This window comes from Heliconius melpomene, chromosome 4, assembly GCF_056956725.1.
Source record: "Heliconius melpomene rosina isolate 202511_hmr_F chromosome 4, ASM5695672v1, whole genome shotgun sequence".
Lineage (NCBI taxonomy): Eukaryota > Metazoa > Arthropoda > Insecta > Lepidoptera > Nymphalidae > Heliconius > Heliconius melpomene.
This window is the reverse complement of record NC_140392.1, coordinates 6573105-6593789: the sequence shown is the minus strand read 5'-3', so window position 1 is coordinate 6593789 and position 20685 is coordinate 6573105. Positions and strand designations below refer to the sequence as shown.

Genomic DNA, 20685 nt, shown 5'->3' with positions numbered 1-20685 from the left:
CAAAACGCGGCGTTGCGTTGGTTCCGTCACTCAACACAATACCGCCAGAATTCTGGGTAAAGTGAGGATTGGGGTATCTTAACACTCGGCTCTCTCTGCCAATCTTACTACATGCGAAGGCCATTGTGATGCTGAAAAGAAAATATCTTATACCAAGGTGGATTATCATTGAAATGGAAGTTTGAACAGTATAAATGTAATTTTATGCTTCGTTGGATGCATAAATGTCATGTACTTTAAATAGAATATAAATACGAATATATTAAATTATAAGAAAAATTCTAACTAAATTCTGTATTCATTATAATATTTAACAAGCTACGTTGTCTTTTATGTGCATTCTAAGTAAAACAATGCGCCTCGAAGTGCATCAACGATGTTTGTATATTATTTTCCGCGAATAGGCCAGGCCGTAAGAAAAGGAACTGAATTATTATATAATTCAGTTTCGAAGTTTGTTTTATTTTGTGAAATAATAACAAAACTATTGTTATCGTATAAAACGACTAAAAATAATATTAAAATAAATATATATTTGATTATTATATACAGTTTTTTATTTAATGGTGACACAGTGACACAAATGTGTGACTGTAAACACGACAGGTTCAATTCTCGTGATCCCGTGTGAGTGGAATGGAGTGTCTTATCACTAATCTCCCTTTGCCTTGCAACTCCCATAATACAGCGTGAAACTGAACAAATAATAGTGTTTTTATTACCATTGCAAGTGAAATATATGAAATAAGGAACTTATACAGGCAGGATTTACAAGGTCTTAATTATTATTGATTTCTGAACGACCTCAGTGCATGCCATAATTACAAGAACCACGTTAGCATACTTCAACAAAAATATTTCTAATTATTTTAATACCACGATGTTTGAGGTTAACTTTATATACTGCGGTGTAGGTAAAAGTAGGTTACGGTTAAATATATTTGTTAGCTACTAAAGGCTATAAGAGAATAGAGAATAGAAAATAAGACTATAAGAGAATAAAGTAGCGTAAAGCAGAGTCTAACACAATAAAATCAAATCAGCTTCACGCTGTATCCCGCACGCAGCAGGATAAGCAGAGGGAACTTAGTGTTAAGACACTTCTTTCTCCAATTTCCGCCGAATACTGGAGACATTGCGTGTTGAGTGGTAGAACTCGCACGCTTTGCCTCGATACCAGAGCAAAGAAATGAAAATATAAATTTGGATAAATATTTCCTTAACTCAAAAGGGGATCGAACCTGCAACTGTCGCGTTACAGCCTCGCCTTTGTGCCCCTGCATCACGACGGCCTCGGAACGTAATGACTTTTTACATCAGCCAACGATGAACTCTGACATACTAAATTGCGCGATACAGATATGCTAGGACCGTGACATATGTATATGTACAGTAAAAGAAGTATATTTTTAAAAGTTCTCGTAAAGTAAATTATATTGTTGATCGACTTTTAGACGTTAGCTAGTTGACACCCTAGCAAAACAAAGAACGTTAATAAAAACGACTGTAGTGTGTACTGTAAACGTGAGAGGTTGTGAGTTCAATTCCTACTCGAGGAAACGAAATATCTACCTAATATTTTCATTTCTTCGCTCTGGTGTAAGGGGTAAAAGCGGGGCGTTGAATTCCACCACTCAACACGCAATGCCTCTAGAATTCAGCGGGAAATAGGGAACAGAGTGTCTTAACACTAGATTTCTCTGCCTACATTATAGCTTACTTTTATTATTATCGTTGTGGATATTTTAGAGCAATTAACAAAACAATTCGTATTTATAACAATTCAAAGTATAACTTCAACTTCCCTTAATGAAATACAAGAATATTGGCCACCAAATGAAAAATTAGAATAAGTTGTTAGATTTCGTCAGTATTTGAAATAGAATTAGCTTTCGACTGAAACATTTATCCATATATTTAGGAACCATTTCTATTATTTATATTTGTTCAAATATTAGCTGGAGCTAAATATCAACACGTCGATGTTACGAAAACTATGTCTAAAATTCTAAATATACGATACTTAACAAATAAAAATAAAAATAAGCTTCACGCTGTATCCCGTACTCAGCAGGGTAGGCAGAGAGAACCTAGTGTTAACACACTCCGTTCCCCACTTTCTGCCGATTCTGGGGGTATTGCGTGTTGAGTGGCAGAACTCAGATACCAGAGCGAAAAAATGGAAATATAATCGTAAATAAATATTTCATTTCCTCGAATGGGGATCGAACCCACAAACTTCACGTTACACCCACACCCTTGTGCCGCCGTGCCACGACGGCCACAACGATATTTAACGACGCTATATATTTACGTTTACGTTATCTAAAAATACAAAACATTTTATTATTTTACTTGTACAGCTAAGTAAATACATTAATAATATCAAAGTGAATAATAGATTGCTAGCAAACAAACTGTTTATGCTTTAAATTATTTTTATAATTTTATTTTGGAACTTCTGTACAAATGAAAATAATGTTTTTTGGGGAAGAAATATTATCAATATTGATATTTCTATCATATAGGATCTATATTATTCAGCAATTAGCTATATTTTTCTTTAGGCTTTCAATTTCATGGTCAAAGCCTGATTTTAATAACAATACTTTACTGAAACGTGAAAATATCCAAATTTTTAAAATAGTGGCAATGGAAACAGATAATTAAAACTAGCAAGAGTGCAGATTAAAGTCGGTTAACAAGAGCATGTTTTGCGCACTTGAGCACGGCCGCTCGGGCTTTCAGTGAAAAGCAAAAACTTTAATTCGGCGCCAACTGCAACAATGAGAGATATTTTAATAAAAAAATCACAGTTAAACAAACATTTGAAAGATTAAAATGTTTGGAAATGTTATGTCAGCGAGCTGTGAATGCAAGCTTTTACATTTTAACTATTATTGGTGATATTATACCCTACACGTAAAGGAAATTTCAATAAATATAAAAATATCATTACAACTTTATATTTGTTGCGCATTTTATACATACGAGTACGCATACGTCCGCAAATTTAAATTTGCCAAGTTTTATAAGTCACGTTACCGTTACGATGTCGTTATCTAAAAAAAATAGTTTTATTATAACAGCATTTAAATAATAAAAATAATCAATAATAAAAGAAAATAAATATGAGCAAAACTTACTATTATGCTGCATTATAATTTCTAGAAATTGGTTATCCTCGATTCAATATAAATGTAAATTTGTCCTATAAGATTTAGTTATTTCTATACAGGCGTAGCCCGAGCTTAGGGATTTCTAATGGTAGAGAGCCGTTTATGATCCGAGTGTTTCAATATTGCGCAAAACTAAGGTATGCCGTCAGTAGAATTAGCCTATTTAGTAATTGGTCAAGTTTGCTGGTAATTGTATAAAGCTTTTCCATTTTGTTGTTGATACTTCAACTTCGACCTGTCTTACAGATAATTAATGTTCTTTATTTTATTAACATAAAGAGTTAGAATGGTTCCTGGAATGAGACCTGTCGGACGCCAGAGGAAGCGCTGGTTGGATGTCGTGATGCAGGACATGAGAACCAATGGTCTAACCACCGAGGACGCAAAAGTGCAAAGTGGAGTAGATTGAGTAGGAAGGCAGACCCTGGCAATAGCCGGGATTAATGCCAGGAGGAAGAAGAAGAAGAAGTTAGAATGGCTATCGTGGCGCAGAGGCACAAGCGTGTGACTGTAAATGCGACAGCTTGTGTGTATGATCCCACTCGAGGAAATGGAATATTTAATATCTTCATTTCCCCGCTTTGGTGTTGAAGCAAAACGCGGCGTTAAGTTCCGCCACCCAACACGCAATGATTTTAAAATTCGGCGGAAATTGGGCAGCGGAGTGTCCTAAGTGGATGGAGGGTAAAGCTAAAAAAAAAGGTATATTTAATTGCATCATACCCTACGTATAATGGATGAAATATATCAAATAAACAACGCACCGTTGCGAACGATAGCTTCATCAATGGCAACGGAAATTAAAAAGCTTTTATAATTTCTAACGCGATTGACATAGAACTAAAACTGAGGACAGAACCCACATATTTTTTTATACATATTGGAAACCTCTTGAAACATTTTTCAATAGCATAGCTGAATTATGACATTATTGAACATAAGGTTAATAATGGGTTAATATAAGTACTAATAAATGCAATGGTTCCTTTATTCGTGTTTCACATACGGCCCGGCTACGTACAAATGTTTTGGCGTTTACCGCTGTAGCGGTTGAAGGTATACCATGGAGTCGATCGATCCTCGACCCCCGAGCCCCGACCCCCGACCCGGTCAGCGGCAGATAACCTGATGTATGACCCCTCGATTTGCGGGTTCACTTTACGCTCGATATAGCGGACAGGAAACTTACTTTCGTTATTACAGCGCTAGTGCCAGCCAGTGCTTTTTTAACTGAGCACTATTTTCATATACTAAAAGAATTACTAAGCATGAAACAGGAGAACGTTTAAAATACATAAATAATACCCATCCATTTGCATATAATTGTAAGCTTGCAGTACTTAAGTACTTGATATTACTTAAAATACTTCCATATTATGAGAAACGGGGTGTACGTTCCCTCTGCCTACCCTGCCGTGTGCGCGATACAGCTTGAAGCTAATTTATTTTTTACATATTATTATCGTACAAGAAATTTCGTAGAAGTTAATGTTTGAATATTTGTATTTCGTCATAATATTTACTACGGGGCAAGCAGAGAGATCCTAGTGTTAAAACACACTATCCTTCAATTCCAGCTCATTTACGAAACATCACGTCTTGTTTGATAGAAAACTAAAAAGAAGTAAACATTTTAAAATATACACTTTTCTCAGAGTTTTAATCGAGTATTAACCGAATCGAATAATGGCTTCTATTTTTATAATTAAAAAAACATAACCTTTTCATAATATTCCATACTTTTTAACATAACACTAACGACATTTTAATTGTTGGAAATATACTGAACAATAATGTAAATCTATACTAATATAATAAAGCGTAAGAGTTTGTTTGTTTAAACGCTGTGGAACTGGTCGGATTTACTTTCTTTGCTCTGTTTACGGCCGCAAGCCTAGATTCGACTCGTGCAGGGAGCCCGATGCTCCGCCGATGACATCTACTCAACCAAAAGACGTAGTGCTTACGCTTTCAGAATTAAGAAAAACAAATTGTTCATGATTGAATGTATCAAATGGCAAATGCAGCATAATGAAGGAATTATAGATAGTATTATGCGGGCGAAGCCTCGAGTGGGCCACTAGTATACATAGCTATCGATAAAAACACAAATAACATACCGTGCAGCGATCTAAACAACCCAACAAAAAATTGTTAAATAAGTGAATGCGATATGAGCGTATGTGGCACATGCCATACACCTACATAGGTGACGGTGTTCATTACTCAGTTATGGCTTCCCGCAAACACCGTGACATACGGGAGAGGTCGTTCAACTTTCTATTTACCTGACTCTTTAAATTTGCGCGCCGAGGGACCGACCTCCTCCGAATGGAGGCACGCCTTTCAGCCGCGTGCCCTTTTGTAGGGAAATATATTTTTTAATATGGTTTTTTTAAAGTTGTGCCACAGATACTTAAGAGATTTGTGCAATGGTTCTTTTTTTTTGTTAATGACATTTTATTTTTTTCTGCTTCACACTGTGTCCCCCATGGAGCAGGTTAAGCTGAATACTTAACCACTCCGCTTAAGAAACTCCGCTCCCCACTTTAAACCGATTTCTGGAGTCATTGCGTGTTGAGTGGCGGAACTCAACACCGCGCTTTACCTCGACGCCAGAGCGGGGAAATGCAAATATTAAATATATCATTTTCTTGAGTAGAAATACAACCTACAACCTGTCGTGTTTATAGTCACACGCTTGGGCCCCTGCGCCATGACTGGCCCCAAATAAATATGAATATCACAACTAATATGTTTTAAGAAATCAAATCAGCTTCACGCTGTATCCCGCACACATCAGGGTAGACAGAGGGAACCTAGTGTTAAGACACTCCGTTCCCCACTTTCTGCCGTTTCTGCCTGCGTGTTAAGTAACCAATATGTTTTAAAATACTGTTTTACAGTTAAACAGTGAAGGCATTTCGCTCGCCCTTACTAAAAGTTAGACATTTATGTTTAGCATATGTACAGTCGAGGTTAGTCTCTAGTATATAGTATCGATCTAGAAACATCTATGAATAGAACCACGCTATAGCTATAGCTGCTGACATTATCACTAGTGTTAGTGTGTATAATACGTGAGGAATTTAATGTGGCATTAATGGATATCATATTTATATACGAGTACTCGCTGCGATGACAATCTTATATTGTTTTTTGTATTGAATAATCGGTAGTATTGTATGAGGTATTTCTATTGTTTTACTTATTCTGTACATAGCAAAGGGAACCTGGGAACTTATGTTAAGATATTCCATTTCCAATGAGACACTTCCGTTCCCGACTTTCCGCAGAAGAAGAGGAGGAGGCATTGTGTGTTGTCTGACGGAATTCTTGGACCCTTGCGACTGGCCTCACGAAAGGTTTTTTTTAAATTATCTTAATATAAAATGAGTTTAATAATAATATACGCCCTCCCCCCCCCCCCCCTGCATTGCAAGGTCTTACTCGAGTTGGTGTGGGATACAGCGTAATGCTAAAAAAAGTTTATATTACATGTTACTTTATTTTATATAGTAGGTAGGTATATAATTACATATTATGAATGAAAAAGTAATGTATTCTGAGAACAATGGAACTCTACAAATAAATCGATACATTCAGTATTGATCGCAGTCTGGGAAATTGTGTACAGGATTGAAAATATTTGAGCTTTGTTAAAAGTCGCGTTAGAAGTGGGTATTTGACACAGAAACCTTTTATATACTAGAGTCAATTATGAATTCAAATCCTATGTTATTATAAAATTATATAATATGAAAAGTGAAAGAAATAAGCGGAAAGTAACTAAATTTAAGCCCAATATGAATAGCCTGAAATAAGCTAAAAGCTAATAGAACAACAATAGCCAATTCGAAAGCCAGCTGAAGAATTTAATATTCCTAAATGTTTGGTAGGCTGTTATATCAAGAAAAACTGAATCCAGAAAAAACTACAAAATGGTTTCCAAATATGGAAACCTTCCGTTACTATTTGAAATTCCAGCTAGTCATATCATTTATTTACCACAGGGACTCGAGGGTGGATAGTGATTTATTTAGAGTCAATATTGTCGATATTATTAAATTTTTCGTGTCATCGACCTGACATTTTATTGTAAGAACAAGCTTATATAGAAAGGACAGAATAAACTTAAGTAAAGATTGTTTTCTATTTATAGACTCTTAAGGATAACTAGTAATTGATATATCAGATAATGAGAAATTCGAATCGTTTATTTACATTTGAGAGTCCAATAAAATAAGTCCGGCAAAGGTAAAGCAAATTAATTACGTAGGTTTTGAACGAATATTTTTTTGTTTTCAAAGTCATTTATACTACAATTCAGCCGTAGCTGCCCCCATCAGCCAGGGGCACAAGCGTGCGAATGTAAACGCGACAGGTTGTGGGCTAGGTTCCCATTGGAATATTTTTTTATATTTAATATTTTCATTTATGCGCTCGCTCTGGTAACGCGGCAAAGCGCGGCGTTGAGTTCCATCACTCAACACGCAATGTCTCCAGAATTGTGCGGAAAATAAACAAACCAGACGTTAGGAATTGTAACAGAAAAACGTATGCATTATGCAAAGTAACATGGTAACAGTCAAATTAAAGTTATATATCATAACATAACAAAAGCACCATTTCGTTGAGTGACTTTGAACATTTTACATTTATATGAAAAATATTAATATAATTAAAACTGACTAAGAGTTTTTATATAACAGTCATTAACGTTTTGAAAAACATTACTGTAAAACTATACGAACCTAGATCTACATTTAAACACTATAGCGATATTAATCTAGCATTATTTTCATGAAAACTATTTCCACGTTTTTCCTTATATAAATGAAAAGGTTGTATTTCAAAGGGTACGTGAAAGAGATGTATTTCAATGGCCGCGACCGCCCATGTTCCATATTCTGTGACACCTAGGCGGCCTAGGCGCGACTGTCACAGGCTGCAGGCTATAGTACACCAGCCAGGCTTTCAGGCTTTATAAAGTGTTGTAGCGTGATGCGGTAATTCCAAAAGAGAGAACTTTAAATTCTAGACAAAAAGAGAACTCATAAGAAACAGCACTAATTGCTATTTTTTTGGATATTGCATTTAAAAACTTTCTCTGCATTTGTAATTGTATTATAGTTAATGAATTTTATTTAAAAAAAAAAATAATTAAATTTTATTTTTAATTTAATTTAATTTTTTAAATTTATTGTGACATTGAACAAACCACCTGGTAATAGATAAATTAACGTCTTTTGATTTGTGGTAGAGACAGTAGAGACCATGTAATAAATAATTATGGACTTATTCATTAATGTACTGTATATTTTGAATTTAATTATTTATTATATTTTTATATAGTAACTGACATATACTTATATACTAGATCCTATTAAGGATATACCATACAATATACAAATTAAAAATCTCGCCATATTTTTATGTTAAAAATGTATATAAAACTTACTGAAAAACGTCCATCGGTTGCTATTGTAAAATACAAGCTGATTTTGCTCGATCAATGTCGTGCCGTATTTACTGGCCTTGTCTCTATGGATGCAGACAATGTCCGTTGGAAAGAGGGAAAAATCTTTTTATCGTATAAAAACTGATATCATTGCTATAGATATTACTAACTACGTGACCTAAATTAAATTTAGCCTTAATTTTTAGTGACGCTACACAGCGTCCTACAATTTTAAGTTTTATTACCCAAAAGATTGAAAAACAGAATTGGAAAAATATTGTGAATTATTAATTTCTTTTAATAATATATTAGAATTAAACCTATTCGATGTCACTCGAATTTAGATTTATATTTAGCGGAATGGAAAGTGAGAAAACACCTCTCGGCGTTTCATCGTTCGGACAAAGGTCAAATCAGATATCAACCATTCTAACGACATTTCGATTTCGATACTTAAAATATACTCTATAAGTAATTTTGTTTTAAATTATTGTTAGCGTCACGTTGTATTCCGCACACAGCAGGATAGGCAGAGGGAACTTAGTGTTAAGACACTCCATTTCCCGATTTTCTGTCAAATTCTGGAGGCGGCACTCAACACGCGCTTTGCCTTGACACCAGAGCGAAGAAAATGAAAATATGAAATAATTAATTTCCTCGAATGGAAATCGAACCTACAACCAATCACTATTACAGTAACAATGGACCCCTGGGCCACGACTGGCCTTTATTTAATTTTGGTTTGTGACATAATTAATTTATCCAATTTAGTTAAGTTCAGTCTAGAAATAACGCGAGCGGAACTAAATTAAATTGTTTTATTAACTGGCACATCTCTTGAATAGACAGTTGGTACTTCACCCACGCACTGTAATGAAAGCATTTAATATAATCATTTCACTATATTATCGATTTTCACATTGAATAACAATATTTTAATTTTTGTTCTTTAAAAATTATTTAATCGAGTCGAGGAATCCAATCGAGTAAACAAAATAATTTTTTTTCGCTCTGATGTCGAAATTCCGCGACTAAATACGCAATGCCTCCAGAATTCGGCGGAGAGTAGAACAGTAGAGTAAGCTCCCTCTGCCCTACTCTGTGACATGCAGAATACAGAGTGAAACTGAAAAAAAAAGACTGTATTTCTGTTCTTAGAGAAGTTTATATAAAGACTATTTATGCTCATCAGATGGAATAGACAAAGCTGCGTGAAAAAATCAATATATACATTACTAAAATTACTATAAATCCAGAATTAAGCTGAAAGTGGGGAACGGAAGTGTTTTAATGTGAACGGATCGTTTTAACAGTAGGTTCCCAGGTTCCTTCTGCTTATCCTGCTATGTGCGGGATACAGCATGAAGCTAAAAAAAATACTTTGCATTTGATGTGACAGATGCATAGCGAGGATGACCTTAATCAGTCAACAAAGATTCCGCTTTCATCTATATCATTTGACAACATAGAACACTGCATTGCAGCTGTTGTGCTTTAATACCTAAAAATATAAATTATTCAATATAGAGTTAAAGGGAAAAACTTATTAAACTTAATACTTATACGATACATATAGCAACAGGTGAATTAAATAGCAAATTTAAAAAAAAATGTCTCAACTTTAAATTATAAAAAAATATAATAAAATAAAGTGGACGAATAAACTTCCAATTCTTAACAACTTAAGTTACGACAACGCTGGCCAACTTACAATTTGTCATAATGGTTGACCTGTATAGTAAGGTCAGTTAGTTGTGCCTAAAGGTAATTCAAGATGTTCAAGTAGATGTAAAATTTTCTTCATCTTGTTGTATCTATACTGGTATTATAAAGCTGAAGAGTTTGTTTGGTTGAACGCTCTAATCTCAGGGATTTTGAGCTGAAAAAATATTTTTGTGTTAGGTAGTCGACCTGAAACTACCTGTACCGCTCGCGCTTAAAATGTTTTAACTTTCATAGATAATTCTAAGTTATTTCCAATCGTCCACGTGGGCGAAGGTACAGGCAACCGCTAGTGGTAATGTTAGCTATTTATATAATTGTATGTAGCATAATATGCTAATACTATAACGCTGTCTGCACATGGAAGATACATGTATGAGAAATGAATAAGGGGGCATTTTTCAATGAGATCAATAGAACCCAAAAGGATTATTTTTTTCTTTGCGTTTGCCTTAACCGATTTAAATGCAGTTCTATTTATTGTATTTTAGTAAACTTTTTAATGAAAGCAATCCAGATTAGTAAATAAATAACTTCGTAATTCAAACGGGCGAAAACTGGAGCGACTACGCTAGTATATAATAAAATTTTCAAAATATCTACAAGTTGTACATTGAATAATGAAATCGATACAAACCAAAACCAAACGGAACTTAAATATTATCATTAAAAAAAGCTGCATCATAATGCATCATCAGGGACGAATAAAAACCCGAGACAGCTTCGTGTAAATAAATGCAAAATCAAAGGTGATAATCACTCTGGCCGCAAGTGTACTCGCCTACATCGGTGACCTAGTTGCGAACCGTGCCAGCCGCACCGACCACCGCCCCCCTTTCTAGGTACACTGGGGGGTTCTAGGTACAGGGTGGGTTTTTTTTTAATTACTATACAAGGGCCAGTGACTATTTATTTTATTGATGTTATGTGTCATTAGAAAAGTATAAATGTCTGTTTGGTATAAGTAATTGTAGATATTAATTAATATTATTTAGTATTTCTAATATAAATTTACTAAAATATGATGGAATTAGGTCTTTATAAATAGTAAGAATAATATTATAGCTTAAGCTAATATAATATCTAAGTGTTTAATTCTAATTAAGATATAGGGATGGGCTTTGTAGATCGGTTGTAAGGTACAAATATTTAAAGCTAGATTTGTATGGACATTAACCCAATCGTACTAAAATCTAGTAGAAAGGAAAAATCAATATTGCCTCGCTTGAATCATGATCCGTCACGAAAATGTCAAAATCGTTAACTTTTACAGCAGTTCCATTACATTCTATATATTAAATAATTATTATTTCGTTTTATAAATATTATTAGAGAATATTTAGGTGATTTTATATTAATAAAAAAAAATAACACTTTAATCTGAATAAATAAATACCATTTCGTTTTAAATATGAAAAAAAAATAAACATTATAAATTGTTAAAAAATATTTTATAAATAATAACAGATTAAAAAATACATGTTCCAAATAAATTAATATATAATCTATAAAAAAACATATTTATTTAACCTCTATTACAAATACTCATTTAAATAGATATGAAAAAAAAATAGTAACATGAAATTAGTTGTAGGGGGACTGATAAAGAAAACAGAAGGCGACTTTTTCGAGGCCGGAGGTGGGCGGGCAGGTCGCGGGTGGGGGGCGGGCGGTTCAAGGTTCCCAGTTTCAGGCGCCACTGCGGGACTATGCGTACATCTACGCGTATTACCCGACCAAATTGAACCTGCACATTGTTTTCACAGTCTCTGTGAAACGAGATCGCATTTATCTCAATTATAAGAGAACCCAATTTTTCGCCAAATTCTGGAGATACTGAGTATGGAGTGGCGGAGCTGAACGCCACGCTTAGCAATAACACCAGAGCGAAAAGATTACAACATTAAATATTTCATTTCCCCGAATAGTAATCGAACCCACAATCAGTCGCGCTTACAGTCAGTCAGTCAGTCTACGATTGGTCTCCAGAGACGGTATGTGACAATTTGAATTAGCTGTCGTGTTTTCACGTATACTGCTAGCTACTACTAGAAAAAGTGGCGTGCGTGACCCATGACTCTACGAATTTCTTTTATTTCAATTTAGACCATGGAATTTATTGCGCTATAAGCAAAATAAAAATTTGTATATATAGTTTACCTTACGATATTAAAAAATCATCTTCACGCTGTATCCCGCACACAGCAGGGTGGGAAGGAACTCAGTGTTAAGTCACTCCATTCCCCACTTTCCGTCGAAATCTGGAGGCATTTGGTGTGGAGTGGCGGAACCCAACGCTGCGCTTGGCCTCAATACCAGAGCGAATTACAATAATATAAATTTAATATCCTCGAACGGGGATCGAACCCACAAACAGTCGCGTTTATAATCACACTTATTTACATTTATATTGTGTTGTCGTATTTTATAATATGATAAATAAAGTGGATTTTGTTGCGGAAAATTTTAATCGTTTTCAGCACTGGACGATAAAAAGTATTATTATGTAATTAAATGTTATACTAGCGTGTTTTGTAGTGCACGCAACAGGATTTAAAATATGTTGAAAATCTGATTTAAAATAATGAACGTTGCTGCATAAACTTGAAACATAAAATTAACCCAGAAAATCAAATCAAGTCAAGATGACTTGACTGATCAATGAAGACATTGATCTCATCCAGGGAACCAAGTGTTCAGACACTCCGTGCCCCACTTTCCGCCAGATGAGTGGTGGAACTCAACGCCGCTCTTTGCCTCGACACGACAGCGAAGAAATGAAAATGGTTAGAAATATAATTACAATAACTTTTTAATGATCCCTTAACTCTCCAATTCGAAAGAGACAATAGAAATAAGAAAAAATACATAGCAATTAAAAATAATTGCAATAAGGTGCATTCACTCAAATTAATTTAAAATTTAATTACGATACGACCGAGATATTTTACGTTTAAAAATATGTAAGCCAAGATGTAAAAAGATAATGAAAATTAAGTTGCTAAATTAAGTAGGTAATTGCTTATCCCTATTACTACCTTCCTACATTGGTTAAATCTCTCGGTTAATATCTAAATAATCTTTTCTGAAACGAAAACTGAGGCTAGTAGTGGCGCAGGAGTGTGACTGTGAAAAACTGTGACTGTAAACGTGACAGGTTGTGGGTTCAATTCCCACTCAAGGAAATATTTAATTTCCTATCCAATCCAATACGTATCTATTTCATTTTTTCGCTGTGGCGACGAGGCAAAGCGCGGTGTTGAGTTCTGTCACTCAATCGCAATACGTTGGCGGATAATGTGTTGAGACACTCCTCAACCCTAGATACCCTGCTGTGTGTGGAATACAATGTGAACTTAAAAAAAGAACATGAAGTACTGATGATGTTCAATTTGACATTTACATTTACACCTTATTACGTACTAAGATCGTATATCTATCATCTTTTTATCAAAAAGCAGTTTGTTTGCCTTCTTTATCTTCAACTTTATGGCTGAAAAATTTATTGCCGAAAGTCGAAATAGCCTAACCCATATTTCCTCATTATACACCTTAGAAGCCGTCGTGCCTTAGCGGCACAGCATTTGGCTGTAAACTCGACGCTTGTGAATTCGATTACAACTCGGGAGAATGAATTATTATATGTCGTCGCTCTGGTAACAACACAAAGCTCGGCCTTGAGTGCCGCCACTCAACAGAAATAACGGAATGCTATCCTGCTAAATGCGGGATACAAGGAAAAACTAAAAAATCTTCAAATATTGTCTCAAAGACAGCCAATATTATATTTTATTATTATAGCTGTTATATATTTTATAATAGCATGAAATTATATTTAAAAAAAAATTAACGTTTTGTACTTAGTATTGTTTTTTTTTGTAATGTTAATCTTTTTACTCATATAAGATATTTCCAGAGACGTACGAGACGAGTAGACGGAAGCCAACGGTGTTATTTATTTCAAGAGACATTGGAAACATCTATATAAGGTTATTTACTTCATAGTATTGAAAAGAAGAGATTAAATAAAATTTTTGTTATTTCTATCGATAAATATCAATAAAATTAAATGAAAATAACTAAAATTTGTGTATAAAGACATGACATATTCTAAGTAGCCGAAGCAACTATGACCGCAGTTATATTGTACTTATTATGTGAATTCCGCAAAGGGAAATAAAATTTGATATAAAAAATATGGTTATATTAACTAAATAAAATCAACGTGATACTATGCATTCCACCAATTGGTTTCGAACCTAAAGCTATAGCATTCTGTGGAGTAAATATTAAGTACTTTGCACCCGAATTAAATTCCAAGCACCTACAAGTTTCATATAAAAGTAACAGCACAACAAAGACATCGCGGCGTAGCGTTGCTGCGTAGCGTAGTGAGTGGCTTTGAGTTTGATTCCTACTTGAAGATATTAATTATTTAAGATTTTCATATCCTCATTCTGGTAACAAGATAAAGCACGGTGCTAATTTCCGCTAATTAACATGCATTATTTTGGAAATTGGGCAGAAAATAGACTATGGAGTGTTTTAACACTATATTCCTTCTTGCTACCCTGCTATATGCGTAATTAATATAATGAAACATTTTTAGAGCCATACCTCTATTGATATATGTAATATAATTTATATATAGCCTGTATATGTATATACAAATCAACATTCCCTCTTGGGGTCACCTCTCTCTTATATTGGTTTCCTTTACTAGCGTCCTCTGCAACCTTTCGTTTGAAATGTATTTTGAAATCGAACACTTAAATGGAAAAAGAAATTTTTATTTGCAAATAGATTATTTTCATGAAAATTGTTACCTATCGTGTTGGTACCTAAATGACATTTAATCTGTACAGCTTTTTACAGGCATTCGTGGCGCAGGGATGCAGGGGTGTGAGTATAAACGAATTATTTAGTATTTTCAATAAAAAAATAAGTATTATTATATATTTACATAAACATTGTTATATGAATAAATAAATTACAGTTACCACACATGGTAGACAGAGGAATGTAAGTGTTAAGACACTCTACATCTGAAAAGTTTAAGCAAATGTTTAGTGTAGCTACTTGTCACAAATAATAGCCTTCTACACGACGAGTTAATTGTTCGTAAGTGTTAAGATTAAAACTTAATTAAAACATAGAGTTACGAGAGATATTACCGGGAATTCTAGTTAAACTCGCTTATGTAATTCAAATACAGATTTAGATATGTGAAACATATGAAGAAAGTACGAAATGCGATACCTGGGAAGGAATATTTCAGAACAAGTGAGTGAATGAAGTCGGTAAGTATATGCGGGATCCTGGGATATCCTCTGCCTTCCCTGCTATATGCGGGAACAGCCTAAAGATTAAAATAATAGAAGAAATTGCATGTATGGGCATTCTAGATTGTATAAAATTTAACCACTTTTCATAATTCATTTAAAAGGAATCTTATAGAAAATACATTTATATACTTTTGTAGATACATCGTATGCATTGAAAGTTACGTTTTCACTTATCACACATTTGGCGAAATTTCAAATTGAATGACACCCTATATACAGGTGTCCCAGGAGTGAACGATAAAACGAAAATAGGTGATAGACCGAGTCGTGACAGATATGAGAAAAATATAAAAAAAAATCTGTGTCAATTCTCTCTTCAACAAAGAAGTAATCCAGCAAGTATCGTACCATTTCGGAATTCAGATTAAATGCGCCAACTTTTAAAGTTACTTGCAAAAACAGTGTAGTACATTTTTTTTACAGAGCAGTCGGTTAAAGTTGGGTGTAGTAAATATTTTGAATTTAATGTTTGGCAAAAACACGGCATTTTATTGAAAACCGATGCAGGTATGTTTCAATCTTAAACTGTAATTCACAGAAGGGTTACTCATGATTACATTACAGGAAAAAAAATGAAGAAAGAGTAATATTTGTAGTCTTAGGACTTGAAAAATCACCACAGGGTGTCGGTTTTTCCGATATTTTTTTAAATCAATATAATATGAAAAACACAGGACACAGATTTTTTTTTATATTTTTCTCATAACTGTCACGACTTTTTGTATGTAACAAATATATGAAGAACCGACAACGAGATATTGAAGTAGTACTGAGCGGTTAATGTTTTAATTTCAATTGCAAATACTGTACTGTATATAGTACGCTGAGTTTATTCGGCCACATTCAATAAACCTATTCGTTGGACGTACATTTAAATTGGTAGTAAATTATATAAATTAGCTTATTATTTGTTTGTAGAATGATGTGTCTTTTAAATATTCAAAAAAATATTTAATAGAATTTTTTTTTGTATATTTGCTAAGTAATTTTTTTTTTTGGGGATAACGCACTAGCATTGGGACAGCGTTTGACTGTTGGTAGCAAGATAATCAATCATTTCTTTGCTCAAATAAGATTGAGTACGGCGTTGAATTCCGTCAATTACCATACAATGTCTTGAATTCGGACAGAATATGAAGAACAAGATATCTGACACTAGGTTACTACTACGCGAAGCTAAAAAGATTGTAAAAGCCTTGATAAAAAATCGGTAAGTGAGTTTCCAAGGTAACACGCATGATATATAAAAGGATTATTAACAATTAAATAAATGAAATCGAGTCAAGGATAGACGCAGTATTAAGTTATACTTATAAATAAATATTTTTGCCTATATCACTCCTTGTTTTACACTATCTGTGTATCTTTTGCTCTACATTCAATGTATGAGACATTAAATAAATAAAATAAATAAATATTTTAAAAATTCTGTTAACTATTTTAGAAGTTACAGATAAGGTGTTGATTTAAAGTCTTCTTCTTCCTGGCATTAATCCCGGCTATTGCCAGGGTTCCTACTCAACCTACTCCACTTTGCACGGTCTTTTGCGCTGATTTAAAGTATTACTTTAAAATATTTATTCCCATAAATAATCAATAAAAAAATAAGTATAATTAAAGAATAGTACGTGATAAAAATACATGACGAGTATCAGATAAGCCATATAGCATTAAAACTACAAAGCTAAACTTAATGCATCTAAAAATGTCAACAGCTAACTATATCACGCTATATTGGGTGGAACATGCAGTTACATATATCGATCTCGGCCTTTATCTCCACTCAACTAGCTGGCTGGTGCCACACTTGACGCCCATCAAAAGGGCCAACCCAGGTCAGCATAAGATGAAGGTGATGTGCTATCTCGATCAAAGTCTCGGTTTCACTAGATTCCTTTCTCTTTCAATTTCACCCTCAAGCACTAAAGCGAGAAGCTACTTTAAATTTCTTTAGTATATAATGGAGGCCGAGAAACCTTAACTCTCAAGGGCAAAAACAATGTCATATTTAGATCATCTTATCTTTTTTTTAATGAAACAAGTAATTAATATTTTTTAATGTATTGTTTAATGTAGGTACATGTATTTCATATTTTTCCTCGAATTGGCTAGTGTTCTTTTAATTGTTGTTTAGTTCGGTTCTGTTTTCATTCGGGAGAATGCTTTTATTAGATTAAATCAACTTAGTTCCATTCCCCGCCCTGCCCGCCTGGTAATGATGGCGGCGTTTAGCTCCGTTTCCGTCGTTTAGTTTACACGCGGGCGGAAAGTAGAATACCGAGTATTTTTATGCCTACCATCTAATTTTTCGCCCTGTCTATCTTCCTTTGTGGGATAAAGCACGAAGCTGAAAAAATATATTTGAAAAATACTAATATATAGTATATAAACACCATTATGGATTGTTAATGTTACATGAATCGTTAAATAGTAAAGTACTTATTAAAGAATGGGATCCATCCCTTGGGATAGATATCACGAATGCTCTGTGATGTTTGAATCTTGAAAGCTTCTTCGATCGAAGTGTATAGGCTTCAGACCAATAGAATTAAAAATTGCAAGTTCAAATAACTAATTCAACATGTAACAGAAAGACATCGTTAAGTGGCGGTGTTTAACGCTGCATTTTGTCTATTTACTTTATATATTTTGATATTGTTGTTAAGATAACATTTAATGTTTCTATAAATATATGTGCGTGTTTATGCTAAATATTTAAATATTTTGTAAAAAAAATATATTTTTTAATTTTAATTAGTTATTGATACGCTTTTTAGCAGAAATAAATATTAGTAAATGCATGGTATCTGTTTTTTATATTAGCAGGACTATAAAAGATGTAAATTACACTTGCAACTACATTTGAATAGTCAACAGTTCAAGAAAAAATATTTAACAAAAAATTAACGACATATTGGAAATTCATATTTTTCGAATGTGAATTTGTAAATAGAGGTCAGTAGTGGCGCAGGGCCACAAGCATGTGACTGTAAACGCAACAGGAACGATTGGGGGATCGATTCCCACTCGGGGTATTTAAATATTTAATAGTTTAATTTCTTCGCTCTGGTGTCCAGGCAAAGCGCGCATTGCCTTCAGAATTCGGCGGAAAATAGGGAACGGAGTGTCTTAGCAATAGGTTCCTGCTGCCTGCTCTGCTGTGTGTAGGATGCAGAATGAAACAAAAAGTTCCAACACATCGCAAACGTATACAATTCGTAAGTGAATTTGTAAATACATATAAGTTTGGTAATCATTTGTTGCTTAGTAAGTTAATGCTGAAATAAATTGTCACGTTGATAATACCTGTAAAGGCATTTTTTTGTACGCTACGAGCTAAAAGACTTAGCCAATCAGCTATAATAAATATTTTTAATGCGATAAAAATGATAAAATGATAAAAAAGTAAATATCTATTAAAGAACGAGTGTTTTAGAAATACTTTAATAAGTTTAATTTATTCCTGTTTGCTTATAGCACAAACCTTTATAAAAGTAAATACTACTTATATTAATTATACTCACATAACGAAATCATAATTAATTTGATATTCATAATATCAATTAAAAACACATTTACTACTTGAAAATATATTAAAAAAAATAGAAATAACGCAAGTCTTACAGATTGCTACGCTGACTTGCTACGGTTTGCTACGAGAGCTACGAAAAGTATATATAGGTATATTTTTCAGAATTATTCCACTAAATCTCATTGAATAGTAGTATATTAAAGTTTTCCTTCAATGAAGTTATGTAATGAACCCTAGACTTTCCTTCTCATATCTTCAGCTTTTACGTAACGAGACAAAATAAGTCACCTTGGCTTTGTATTAACACAAAAATGTTTGTTTTAACTAGTAATTATTTTAAAAAAGATATATTGCGTTTTATAATACGATTAATAAATGTGTATTTGCTTACTTTGTCTAATGTTTCTCTCTACTCTTATGTTATATCATGACATTTGTAAAATGAAACATGTGTGTCAACAGAAGTGAACATAATACATAGTATATTTAGGTGTTAACAACGAGGCGGAGGATGACAGCGGCGACGGCGGTGGCGGCTGTGGCGGCGCGCGGCGGTGCCGCAGCCAGCGCGGCGTCCTTGCCACGGGTAATACGCGCGAGTCACGCGAGCGGGGTCGATAGCGGCCACCGGCCAGCCTCCGCGTCAATTATTCAGCACGCGACGCCACCACCGCCACCACCACCACCGCCGCCACCACCTGCCTCACGGACAAAGGACGCGCACTGCGACACCTACCGGCCCAGCGCTGGCCCGTCGTCGGCCGCTCCGTCTCCGTATCAGATAAAGCCAGAAGCGAGGAAAGCCAAACGAAGCACACTTAGGGTCTATCACTCCAAACCTCGTCCTGTCGGGTTGCGAGTCGCGCGGGCGCGCTGGTCGCGCGGTCGCGTGCGGGCGCGGGTGTGCGCGGTGGTCGCGCTCGCGGGCGCTCGGAGCGGGGTCGCGCGCGGAGTGCCGCCGCACGGTTATGCAACGCGCCGCCACCGTCGCCCGGACGGAAAATCGAACGCGTGCGCGCGCACCCGCGTCGATACCCGCGCGACACCCGCGACGACCTCGCGACCTAGCGCCGTCTCCTTCTGGCTGCAGCACGATAGTTTCAGGAACGGCACTAGAGGTTCCCAGATGCAGGCGCCCCGCCCGCTGCCGACCACTACCCGCAATTGACATTACGCCGTAGACGCTGAAGGCTCGGCGAGAGCTCGTCTTGACTGAAAATAAAATAAGTGTACAGAATGAAGGTTACCGTTCAGCACAAAAACTTTTATCTCATATAGGCCTTTATGTAAATCAAGGTCCACCTCGACATCTTAAGTCTTTACGTAACTCTTCTCTTCACATGACACCATTCCGACAGCTTTATTCTGCCGGTGTATGTACATACGAGTAACAATATTGGCTTTTGTATTAAATTATATGAAAATAATATGTTAAAAATATCGTAT

The 20685-nt window shown here is 34.9% G+C and overlaps 1 protein-coding gene across 26 annotated transcripts in view; it reads right to left on the bottom strand.

The window, feature by feature from the left end:
* The window catches only part of para (sodium voltage-gated channel paralytic), a 49417-nt gene extending 29303 nt beyond the window's left edge, over positions 1–20114 (bottom strand). For all 26 annotated transcript variants that reach the window (XM_085184914.1, XM_085184919.1, XM_085184913.1 and 23 more), the window contains exon 1: positions 19976–20114. The gene's annotated coding sequence lies outside the window, so the exon portion shown is untranslated. The remainder of the gene's footprint in view (positions 1–19975) is intronic.
* Between the last annotated feature and the right edge of the window lie 571 nt (positions 20115–20685).